We start from the raw sequence: 12,977 nt of genomic DNA on the forward strand, positions 1-12,977 counted from the left end.
TCTGCAGCTCCTCACATTGCACCTATTGTATTAGATAGAGGCTCCTCTATAACCAGAAATATTGTGCAGCTCCTTAACGTGCGCCTATTGTATTAGATAGACTTTCCTCTATAATTAGAAGCATTGTGTAGCTCCTCAAATTGCATTTCAGTTGATATTCATGATTTAGAGCAGTGAGAACGCGTCAGAAATATTCTGCAGCTCCTCACATTGCACTTATTGTATTAGATAGAGGCTCCTCTATAACCAGAAATAATTTGCAGCTCCTTAACGTGCGCCTATTGTATTAGATAGACGTTCCTCTATAATTAGAAGCATTGTGTAGCTCCTCAAATTGCATTTCAGTTGATATTCATGATTTAGAGCAGTGAGGACGCGTCAGAAATATTCTGCAGCTCCTCACATTGCACCTATTGTATTAGGTAGAGGCTCCTCTATAACCAGAAATATTGTGAAGCTCCTTAACGTGCGCCTATTGTATTAGATAGACGTTCCTCTATAATTAGAAGCATTGTGTAGCTCCTCAAATTGCATTTCAGTTGATATTCATGATTTAGAGCAGTGAGAACGCGTCAGAAATATTCTGCAGCTCCTCACATTGCACTTATTGTATTAGATAGAGGCTCCTCTATAACCAGAAATAATTTGCAGCTCCTTAACGTGCGCCTATTGTATTAGATAGACGTTCCTCTATAATTAGAAGCATTGTGTAGCTCCTCAAATTGCATTTCAGTTGATATTCATGATTTAGAGCCGTGAGAACGCGTCAGAAACATTCTGCAACTCCTCACATTGCACCTATTGTATTAGATAGAGGCTCCTCTATAACCAGAAATATTGTGCAGCTCCTTAACGTGCGCCTATTGTATTAGATAGACGTTCCTCTATAATTAGAAGCATTGTGTAGCTCCTCAAATTGCATTTCAATTAATATTCATGATTTAGAGCCGTGAGAACGCGTCAGAAACATTCTGCAGCTCCTCACATTGCACCTATTGTATTAGATAGAAGCTCCACTATAACCAGAAATATTGTGCAGCTCCTTAACGTGCGCCTATTGTATTAGATAGACGTTCCTCTATAATTAGAAGCATTGTGTAGCTCCTCAAATTGCATTTCAGTTGATATTCATGATTTAGAGCAGTGAGAACGCGTCAGAAATATTCTGCAGCTCCTCACATTGCACCTATTGTATTAGATAGAGGCTCCTCTATAACCAGAAATATTGTGCAGCTCCTTAACGTGCGTCTATTGTATTAGATAGACGTTCCTCTATAATTAGAAGCATTGTGTAGCTCCTCAAATTGCATTTCAATTGATATTCATGATTTAGAGCCGTGAGAACGCGTCACAAACATTCTGCAGCTGCTCACATTGCACCTATTGTATTAGATAGAGGCTCCTCTATAACCAGAAATATTGTGCAGCTCCGTAACGTGCGCCTCTTGTATTAGATAAACGTTCCTCTATAATTAGATGCATTGTGTAGCTCCTCAAATTGCATTTCAGTTGATATTCATGATTTAGAGCCGTGAGAACGCGTCAGAAACATTCTGCAGCTGCTCACATTGCACCTATTGTATTAGATAGAGGCTCCTCTATAACCAGAAATATTGTGCAGCTCCGTAACGTGCGCCTGTTGTATTAGATAAACGTTCCTCTATAATTAGAAGCATTGTGTAGCTCCTCAAATTGCATTTCAGTTGATATTCATGATTTAGAGCAGTGAGAACGCGTCAGAAACATTCTGCAGCTCCTCACATTGCACCTATTTTATTAGATAGAGGCTCCTCTATAACCAGAAATATTGTGCAGCTCCTTAACGTGCGCCTATTGTATTTATCTAATACAATAGGCGCACGTTAAGGTTAAGATGTTCCTCTATAATTAGAAGCATTGTGTAGCTCCTCAAATTGCATTTCAGTTGATATTCATGATTTAGAGCAGTGAGAACGCGTCAGAAACATTCTGCAGCTCCTCACATTGCACCTATTGTATTAGATAGAGGCTCCTCTATAACCAGAAATATTGTGCAGCTCCTTAACGTGCGCCTATTGTATTAGATAGACGTTCCTCTATAATTAGAAGCATTGTGTAGCTCCTCAAATTGCATTTCAATTAATATTCATGATTTAGAGCGGTGAGAACGCGTCAGAAACATTCTGCAGCTCCTCACATTGCACCTATTGTATTAGATAGAAGCTCCACTATAACCAGAAATATTGTGCAGCTCCTTAACTTGCGCCTATTGTATTAGATAGACGTTCCTCTATAATTAGAAGCATTGTGTAGCTCCTCAAATTGCATTTCAATTAATATTCATGATTTAGAGCCGTGAGAACGCGTCAGAAACATTCTGCAGCTCCTCACATTGCACCTATTGTATTAGATAGAAGCTCCACTATAACCAGAAATATTGTGCAGCTCCTTAACGTGCGCCTATTGTATTAGATAGACGTTCCTCTATAATTAGAAGCATTGTGTAGCTCCTCAAATTGCATTTCAATTAATATTCATGATTTAGAGCCGTGAGAACGCGTCAGAAACATTCTGCAGCTCCTCACATTGCACCTATTGTATTAGATAGAGGCTCCTCTATAACCAGAAATATTGTGCAGCTCCTTAACGTGCGCCTATTGTATTAGATAGACGTTCCTCTATAATTAGAAGCATTGTGTAGCTCCTCAAATTGCATTTCAGTTGATATTCATGATTTAGAGCAGTGAGAACGCGTCAGAAACATTCTGCAGCTCCTCACATTGCACCTATTTTATTAGATAGAGGCTCCTCTATAACCAGAAATATTGTGCAGCTCCTTAACTTGCGCCTATTGTATTTATCTAATACAATAGGCGCACGTTAAGGTTAAGATGTTCCTCTATAATTAGAAGCATTTTGTAGCTCCTCAAATTGCATTTCAGTTGATATTCATGATTTAGAGCAGTGAGAACGCGTCAGAAACATTCTGCAGCTCCTCACATTGCAACTATTGTATTAGATAGAGGCTCCTCTATAACCAGAAATATTGTGCAGCTCCTTAACGTGCGCCTATTGTATTAGATAGACGTTCCTCTATAATTAGAAGCATTGTGTAGCTCCTCAAATTGCATTTCAATTAATATTCATGATTTAGAGCCGTGAGAACGCGTCAGAAACATTCTGCAGCTCCTCACATTGCACCTATTGTATTAGATAGAGGCTCCTCTATAGCCAGAAATATTGTGCAGCTCCTTAACGTGCGTCTATTGTATTAGATAGACGTTCCTCTATAATTAGAAGCATTGTGTAGCTCCTCAAATTGCATTTCAATTGATATTCATGATTTAGAGCCGTGAGAACGCGTCAGAAACATTCTGCAGCTGCTCACATTGCACCTATTGTATTAGATAGAGGCTCCTCTATAACCAGAAATATTGTGCAGCTCCGTAACGTGCGCCTGTTGTATTAGATAAACGTTCCTCTATAATTAGAAGCATTGTGTAGCTCCTCAAATTGCATTTCAGTTGATATTCATGATTTAGAGCAGTGAGAACGCGTCAGAAACATTCTGCAGCTCCTCACATTGCACCTATTTTATTAGATAGAGGCTCCTCTATAACCAGAAATATTGTGCAGCTCCTTAACGTGCGCCTATTGTATTTATCTAATACAATAGGCGCACGTTAAGGTTAAGATGTTCCTCTATAATTAGAAGCATTGTGTAGCTCCTCAAATTGCATTTCAGTTGATATTCATGATTTAGAGCAGTGAGAACGCGTCAGAAACATTCTGCAGCTCCTCACATTGCACCTATTGTATTAGATAGAGGCTCCTCTATAACCAGAAATATTGTGCAGCTCCTTAACGTGCGCCTATTGTATTAGATAGACGTTCCTCTATAATTAGAAGCATTGTGTAGCTCCTCAAATTGCATTTCAATTAATATTCATGATTTAGAGCGGTGAGAACGCGTCAGAAACATTCTGCAGCTCCTCACATTGCACCTATTGTATTAGATAGAAGCTCCACTATAACCAGAAATATTGTGCAGCTCCTTAACTTGCGCCTATTGTATTAGATAGACGTTCCTCTATAATTAGAAGCATTGTGTAGCTCCTCAAATTGCATTTCAATTAATATTCATGATTTAGAGCCGTGAGAACGCGTCAGAAACATTCTGCAGCTCCTCACATTGCACCTATTGTATTAGATAGAAGCTCCACTATAACCAGAAATATTGTGCAGCTCCTTAACGTGCGCCTATTGTATTAGATAGACGTTCCTCTATAATTAGAAGCATTGTGTAGCTCCTCAAATTGCATTTCAATTAATATTCATGATTTAGAGCCGTGAGAACGCGTCAGAAACATTCTGCAGCTCCTCACATTGCACCTATTGTATTAGATAGAAGCTCCACTATAACCAGAAATATTGTAAAGCTCCTTAACGTGCGCCTATTGTATTAGATAGACGTTCCTCTATAATTAGAAGCATTGTGTAGCTCCTCAAATTGCATTTCAATTAATATTCATGATTTAGAGCCGTGAGAACGCGTCAGAAACATTCTGCAGCTCCTCACATTGCACCTATTGTATTAGATAGAAGCTCCACTATAACCAGTAATATTGTGCAGCTCTTTAACGTGCGCCTATTGTATTAGATAGACGTTCCTCTATAATTAGAAGCATTGTGTAGCTCCTCAAATTGCATTTCAATTAATATTCATGATTTAGAGCCGTGAGAACGCGTCAGAAACATTCTGCAGCTCCTCACATTGCACCTATTGTATTAGATAGAAGCTCCACTATAACCAGAAATATTGTGCAGCTCCTTAACGTGCGCCTATTGTATTAGATAGACGTTCCTCTATAATTAGAAGCATTGTGTAGCTCCTCAAATTGCATTTCAATTAATATTCATGATTTAGAGCCGTGAGAACGCGTCAGAAACATTCTGCAGCTCCTCACATTGCACCTATTGTATTAGATAGAAGCTCCACTATAACCAGAAATATTGTGCAGCTCCTTAACGTGCGCCTATTGTATTAGATAGACGTTCCTCTATAATTAGAAGCATTGTGTAGCTCCTCAAATTGCATTTCAGTTGATATTCATGATTTAGAGCAGTGAGAACGCGTCAGAAATATTCTGCAGCTCCTCACATTGCACCTATTGTATTAGATAGAGGCTCCTCTATAACCAGAAATATTGTGCAGCTCCTTAACGTGCGTCTATTGTATTAGATAGACGTTCCTCTATAATTAGAAGCATTGTGTAGCTCCTCAAATTGCATTTCAATTGATATTCATGATTTAGAGCCGTGAGAACGCGTCAGAAACATTCTGCAGCTCCTCACATTGCACCTATTGTATTAGATAGAGGCTCCTCTATAACCAGAAATATTGTGAAGCTCCGTAACGTGCGCCTGTTGTATTAGATAAACGTTCCTCTATAATTAGAAGCATTGTGTAGCTCCACAAATTGCATTTCAGTTGATATTCATGATTGAGAGCAGTGAGAACGCGTCAGAAACATTCTGCAGCTCCTCACATTGCACCTATTTTATTAGATAGAGGCTCCTCTATAACCAGAAATATTGTGCAGCTCCTTAACGTGCCCTATTGTATTTATCTAATACAATAGGCGCACGTTAAGGTTAAGATGTTCCTCTATAATTAGAAGCATTGTGTAGCTCCTCAAATTGCATTTCAGTTGATATTCATGCTTTAGAGCAGTGAGAACGCGTCAGAAACATTCTGCAACTCCTCACATTGCACCTATTGTATTAGAGAGAAGCTCCACTATAACCAGAAATATTGTGCAGCTCCTTAACGTGCGCCTATTGTATTAGATAGACGTTCCTCTATAATTAGAAGCATTGTGTAGCTCCTCAAATTGCATTTCAATTAATATTCATGATTTAGAGCCGTGAGAACGCGTCAGAAACATTCTGCAGCTCCTCACATTGCACCTATTGTATTAGATAGAAGCTCCACTATAACCAGAAATATTGTGCAGCTCATTAACGTGCGCCTATTGTATTAGATAGACGTTCCTCTATAATTAGAAGCATTGTGTAGCTCCTCAAATTGCATTTCAGTTGATATTCATGATTTAGACCAGTGAGAACGCGTCAGAAATACTCTGCAGCTCCTCACATTGCACCTATTGTATTAGATAGAGGCTCCTCTATAACCAGAAATATTGTGCAACTCCTTAACGTGCGCCTATTGTATTTATCTAATACAATAGGCGCACGTTAAGGTTAAGATGTTCCTCTATAATTAGAAGCATTGTGTAGCTCCTCAAATTGCATTTCAGTTGATATTCATGCTTTAGAGCAGTGAGAACGCGTCAGAAACATTCTGCAGCTCCTCACATTGCACCTATTGTATTAGATAGAGGCTCCTCTATAACCAGAAATATTGTGCAGCTCCTTAACGTGCGCCTATTGTATTAGATAGACGTTCCTCTATAATTAGAAGCATTGTGTAGCTCCTCAAATTGCATTTCAATTAATATTCATGATTTAGAGCCGTGAGAACGCGTCAGAAACATTCTGCAGCTCCTCACATTGCACCTATTGTATTAGATAGAAGCTCCACTATAACCAGAAATATTGTGCAGCTCCTTAACGTGCGCCTATTGTATTAGATAGACGTTCCTCTATAATTAGAAGCATTGTGTAGCTCCTCAAATTGCATTTCAGTTGATATTCATGATTTAGAGCAGTGAGAACGCGTCAGAAATATTCTGCAGCTCCTCACATTGCACCTATTGTATTAGATAGAGGCTCCTCTATAACCAGAAATATTGTGCAGCTCCTTAACGTGTGTCTATTGTATTAGATAGACGTTCCTCTATAATTAGAAGCATTGTGTAGCTCCTCAAATTGCATTTCAATTGATATTCATGATTTAGAGCCGTGAGAACGCGTCAGAAACATTCTGCAGCTCCTCACATTGCACCTATTGTATTAGATAGAGGCTCCTCTATAACCAGAAATATTGTGAAGCTCCGTAACGTGCGCCTGTTGTATTAGATAAACGTTCCTCTATAATTAGAAGCATTGTGTAGCTCCACAAATTGCATTTCAGTTGATATTCATGATTTAGAGCAGTGAGAACGCGTCAGAAACATTCTGCAGCTCCTCACATTGCACCTATTTTATTAGATAGAGGCTCCTCTATAACCAGAAATATTGTGCAGCTCCTTAACGTGCCCTATTGTATTTATCTAATACAATAGGCGCACGTTAAGGTTAAGATGTTCCTCTATAATTAGAAGCATTGTGTAGCTCCTCAAATTGCATTTCAGTTGATATTCATGCTTTAGAGCAGTGAGAACGCGTCAGAAACATTCTGCAACTCCTCACATTGCACCTATTGTATTAGAGAGAAGCTCCACTATAACCAGAAATATTGTGCAGCTCCTTAACGTGCGCCTATTGTATTAGATAGACGTTCCTCTATAATTAGAAGCATTGTGTAGCTCCTCAAATTGCATTTCAATTAATATTCATGATTTAGAGCCGTGAGAACGCGTCAGAAACATTCTGCAGCTCCTCACATTGCACCTATTGTATTAGATAGAAGCTCCACTATAACCAGAAATATTGTGCAGCTCATTAACGTGCGCCTATTGTATTAGATAGACGTTCCTCTATAATTAGAAGCATTGTGTAGCTCCTCAAATTGCATTTCAGTTGATATTCATGATTTAGACCAGTGAGAACGCGTCAGAAATACTCTGCAGCTCCTCACATTGCACCTATTGTATTAGATAGAGGCTCCTCTATAACCAGAAATATTGTGCAACTCCTTAACGTGCGCCTATTGTATTTATCTAATACAATAGGCGCACGTTAAGGTTAAGATGTTCCTCTATAATTAGAAGCATTGTGTAGCTCCTCAAATTGCATTTCAGTTGATATTCATGCTTTAGAGCAGTGAGAACGCGTCAGAAACATTCTGCAGCTCCTCACATTGCACCTATTGTATTAGATAGAGGCTCCTCTATAACCAGAAATATTGTGCAGCTCCTTAACGTGCGCGTATTGTATTAGATAGACTTTCCTCTATAATTAGAAGCATTGTGTAGCTCCTCAAATTGCATTTCAGTTGATATTCATGATTTAGAGCAGTGAGAACGCGTCAGAAATATTCTGCAGCTCCTCACATTGCACTTTTTGTATTAGATAGAGGCTCCTCTATAACCAGAAATAATTTGCAGCTCCTTAACGTGCGCCTATTGTATTAGATAGACGTTCCTCTATAATTAGAAGCATTGTGTAGCTCCTCAAATTGCATTTCAGTTGATATTCATGATTTAGAGCAGTGAGAACGCGTCAGAAATATTCTGCAGCTCCTCACATTGCACCTATTGTATTAGATAGAGGCTCCTCTATAACCAGAAATATTGTGCAGCTCCTTAACGTGCGCCTATTGTATTAGATAGACTTTCCTCTATAATTAGAAGCATTGTGTAGCTCCTCAAATTGCATTTCAGTTGATATTCATGATTTAGAGCAGTGAGAACGCGTCAGAAATATTCTGCAGCTCCTCACATTGCACTTATTGTATTAGATAGAGGCTCCTCTATAACCAGAAATAATTTGCAGCTCCTTAACGTGCGCCTATTGTATTAGATAGACGTTCCTCTATAATTAGAAGCATTGTGTAGCTCCTCAAATTGCATTTCAGTTGATATTCATGCTTTAGAGCAGTGAGAACGCGTCAGAAACATTCTGCAACTCCTCACATTGCACCTATTGTATTAGAGAGAAGCTCCACTATAACCAGAAATATTGTGCAGCTCCTTAACGTGCGCCTATTGTATTAGATAGACGTTCCTGTATAATTAGAAGCATTGTGTAGCTCCTCAAATTGCATTTCAATTAATATTCATGATTTAGAGCCGTGAGAACGCGTCAGAAACATTCTGCAGCTCCTCACATTGCACCTATTGTATTAGATAGAAGCTCCACTATAACCAGAAATATTGTGCAGCTCATTAACGTGCGCCTATTGTATTAGATAGACGTTCGTCTATAATTAGAAGCATTGTGTAGCTCCTCAAATTGCATTTCAATTAATATTCATGATTTAGAGCCGTGAGAACGCGTCAGAAACATTCTGCAGCTCCTCACATTGCACCTATTGTATTAGATAGAAGCTCCACTATAACCAGAAATATTGTGCAGCTCATTAACGTGCGCCTATTGTATTAGATAGACGTTCCTCTATAATTAGAAGCATTGTGTAGCTCCTCAAATTGCATTTCAGTTGATATTCATGATTTAGACCAGTGAGAACGCGTCAGAAATACTCTGCAGCTCCTCACATTGCACCTATTGTATTAGATAGAGGCTCCTCTATAACCAGAAATATTGTGCAGCTCCTTAACGTGCGCCTATTGTATTAGATAGACGTTCCTCTATAATTAGAAGCATTGTGTAGCTCCTCAAATTGCATTTCAGTTGATATTCATGCTTTAGAGCAGTGAGAACGCGTCAGAAACATTCTGCAACTCCTCACATTGCACCTATTGTATTAGAGAGAAGCTCCACTATAACCAGAAATATTGTGCAGCTCCTTAACGTGCGCCTATTGTATTAGATAGACGTTCCTGTATAATTAGAAGCATTGTGTAGCTCCTCAAATTGCATTTCAATTAATATTCATGATTTAGAGCCGTGAGAACGCGTCAGAAATATTCTGCAGCTCCTCACATTGCACCTATTGTATTAGATAGAAGCTCCACTATAACCAGAAATATTGTGCAGCTCATTAACGTGCGCCTATTGTATTAGATAGACGTTCCTCTATAATTAGAAGCATTGTGTAGCTCCTCAAATTGCATTTCAGTTGATATTCATGATTTAGACCAGTGAGAACGCGTCAGAAATACTCTGCAGCTCCTCACATTGCACCTATTGTATTAGATAGAGGCTCCTCTATAACCAGAAATATTGTGCAGCTCCTTAACGTGCCCTATTGTATTTATCTAATACAATAGGCGCACGTTAAGGTTAAGATGTTCCTCTATAATTAGAAGCATTGTGTAGCTCCTCAAATTGCATTTCAGTTGATATTCATGCTTTAGAGCAGTGAGAACGCGTCAGAAACATTCTGCAACTCCTCACATTGCACCTATTGTATTAGAGAGAAGCTCCACTATAACCAGAAATATTGTGCAGCTCCTTAACGTGCGCCTATTGTATTAGATAGACGTTCGTCTATAATTAGAAGCATTGTGTAGCTCCTCAAATTGCATTTCAATTAATATTCATGATTTAGAGCCGTGAGAACGCGTCAGAAACATTCTGCAGCTCCTCACATTGCACCTATTGTATTAGATAGAAGCTCCACTATAACCAGAAATATTGTGCAGCTCATTAACGTGCGCCTATTGTATTAGATAGACGTTCCTCTATAATTAGAAGCATTGTGTAGCTCCTCAAATTGCATTTCAGTTGATATTCATGATTTAGACCAGTGAGAACGCGTCAGAAATACTCTGCAGCTCCTCACATTGCACCTATTGTATTAGATAGAGGCTCCTCTATAACCAGAAATATTGTGCAGCTCCTTAACGTGCGCGTATTGTATTAGATAGACTTTCCTCTATAATTAGAAGCATTGTGTAGCTCCTCAAATTGCATTTCAGTTGATATTCATGCTTTAGAGCAGTGAGAACGCGTCAGAAACATTCTGCAGCTCCTCACATTGCACCTATTGTATTAGATAGAGGCTCCTCTATAACCAGAAATATTGTGCAGCTCCTTAACGTGCGCGTATTGTATTAGATAGACTTTCCTCTATAATTAGAAGCATTGTGTAGCTCCTCAAATTGCATTTCAGTTGATATTCATGATTTAGAGCAGTGAGAACGCGTCAGAAATATTCTGCAGCTCCTCACATTGCACTTTTTGTATTAGATAGAGGCTCCTCTATAACCAGAAATAATTTGCAGCTCCTTAACGTGCGCCTATTGTATTAGATAGACGTTCCTCTATAATTAGAAGCATTGTGTAGCTCCTCAAATTGCATTTCAGTTGATATTCATGATTTAGAGCAGTGAGAACGCGTCAGAAATATTCTGCAGCTCCTCACATTGCACCTATTGTATTAGATAGAGGCTCCTCTATAACCAGAAATATTGTGCAGCTCCTTAACGTGCGCGTATTGTATTAGATAGACTTTCCTCTATAATTAGAAGCATTGTGTAGCTCCTCAAATTGCATTTCAGTTGATATTCATGATTTAGAGCAGTGAGAACGCGTCAGAAATATTCTGCAGCTCCTCACATTGCACTTTTTGTATTAGATAGAGGCTCCTCTATAACCAGAAATAATTTGCAGCTCCTTAACGTGCGCCTATTGTATTAGATAGACGTTCCTCTATAATTAGAAGCATTGTGTAGCTCCTCAAATTGCATTTCAGTTGATATTCATGATTTAGAGCAGTGAGAACGCGTCAGAAATATTCTGCAGCTCCTCACATTGCACCTATTGTATTAGATAGAGGCTCCTCTATAACCAGAAATATTGTGCAGCTCCTTAACGTGCGCCTATTGTATTAGATAGACTTTCCTCTATAATTAGAAGCATTGTGTAGCTCCTCAAATTGCATTTCAGTTGATATTCATGATTTAGAGCAGTGAGAACGCGTCAGAAATATTCTGCAGCTCCTCACATTGCACTTATTGTATTAGATAGAGGCTCCTCTATAACCAGAAATAATTTGCAGCTCCTTAACGTGCGCCTATTGTATTAGATAGACGTTCCTCTATAATTAGAAGCATTGTGTAGCTCCTCAAATTGCATTTCAGTTGATATTCATGCTTTAGAGCAGTGAGAACGCGTCAGAAACATTCTGCAACTCCTCACATTGCACCTATTGTATTAGAGAGAAGCTCCACTATAACCAGAAATATTGTGCAGCTCCTTAACGTGCGCCTATTGTATTAGATAGACGTTCCTGTATAATTAGAAGCATTGTGTAGCTCCTCAAATTGCATTTCAATTAATATTCATGATTTAGAGCCGTGAGAACGCGTCAGAAACATTCTGCAGCTCCTCACATTGCACCTATTGTATTAGATAGAAGCTCCACTATAACCAGAAATATTGTGCAGCTCATTAACGTGCGCCTATTGTATTAGATAGACGTTCGTCTATAATTAGAAGCATTGTGTAGCTCCTCAAATTGCATTTCAGTTGATATTCATGATTTAGACCAGTGAGAACGCGTCAGAAATATTCTGCAGCTCCTCACATTGCACCTATTGTATTAGATAGAGGCTCCTCTATAACCAGAAATATTGTGCAGCTGCTTAACGTGCGCCTATTGTATTTATCTAATACAATAGGCGCACGTGAAGGTTAAGATGTTCCTCTATAATTAGAAGCATTGTGTAGCTCCTCAAATTGCATTTCAGTTGATATTCATGCTTTAGAGCAGTGAGAACGCGTCAGAAACATTCTGCAGCTCCTCACATTGCACCTATTGTATTAGATAGAGGCTCCTCTATAACCAGAAATATTGTGCAGCTCCTTAACGTGCGCCTATTGTATTAGATAGACGTTCCTCTATAATTAGAAGCATTGTGTAGCTCCTCAAATTGCATTTCAGTTGATATTCATGATTTAGAGCAGTGAGAACGCGTCAGAAATATTCTGCAGCTCCTCACATTGCACCTATTGTATTAGATAGAGGCTCCTCTATAACCAGAAATATTGTGCAGCTCTTTAACGTGCGCCTATTGTATTAGATATACTTTCCTCTATAATTAGAAGCATTGTGTAGCTCCTCAAATTGCATTTCAGTTGATATTCATGATTTAGAGCAGTAAGAACGCGTCAGAAATATTCTGCAGCTCCTCACATTGCACTTATTGTATTAGATAGAGGCTCCTCTATAACCAGAAATAATTTGCAGCTCCTTAACGTGCGCCTATTGTATTAGATAGACGTTCCTCTATAATTAGAAGCATTGT

The sequence above is a fragment of the Stegodyphus dumicola genome, chromosome 7, assembly GCF_044657685.1.
Source record: "Stegodyphus dumicola isolate Sdum_Otavi_A_Nest chromosome 7, ASM4465768v1".
Taxonomy (NCBI): Eukaryota; Metazoa; Arthropoda; class Arachnida; order Araneae; family Eresidae; genus Stegodyphus; species Stegodyphus dumicola.